A 644-nucleotide genomic window follows, 5' to 3' on the forward strand; every position below is an offset into this window, starting at 1 on the left:
CATCCAATAAAATTAGCAGGTCTCAACCAACAGACTCACAAGTAAACCAGAATGAACAGTGGAAGAAGAGTAGTGAGTGAGCTATCATGATCCTCGCTGCCTACTCAACCATAAGACAAATCTCTTCATGAGCACTAGGACTGGCTAAAGAAATTAAAGTTGTTAATGAGGTCCCAATTATAATTGCTAGAGTTGGACTATGCAGAGAGTGATAAAAATTGAAGTGATTGTCCAAAGTTTGAGGAGTCAGAGGCTTCACTTCTGCTCAAAGTGACTGGGGTGAGACTGTACTGAGAACCCTGGGCAGTAAGTGTGGTTTTAGAGCAAAGCCATGAAAATACAGCTGGATCAGTGGCAGGAAATGAAAGGGCTCTTTCACACAGCCCTCTGGATTACTTCACGCCGTCGAGACTTTTCAGCAGCAGCCCCTCACATCAGGGGAATACTTTTCCTGCCCCCCTTTAACAACAGGGGGTACGGTTTTCATTTGGCTCAACCTGCTTCCAGTGGCCTTCAGTTCAATTCAATTTATTTTTATATAGCGCCTTTCACAATAAGGTTGCCCCAAGGTGCTTAACAATGCAAGTAACCAGACATTGTGTGATTACAAAACAGAAGACAACGGAGGAGAGAAACCAAAAACT

This window comes from Atractosteus spatula, unplaced genomic scaffold, assembly GCF_055471065.1.
Source record: "Atractosteus spatula isolate fAtrSpa1 unplaced genomic scaffold, fAtrSpa1.hap1 Scaffold_82, whole genome shotgun sequence".
In the NCBI taxonomy this organism is placed as follows: domain Eukaryota; kingdom Metazoa; phylum Chordata; class Actinopteri; order Semionotiformes; family Lepisosteidae; genus Atractosteus; species Atractosteus spatula.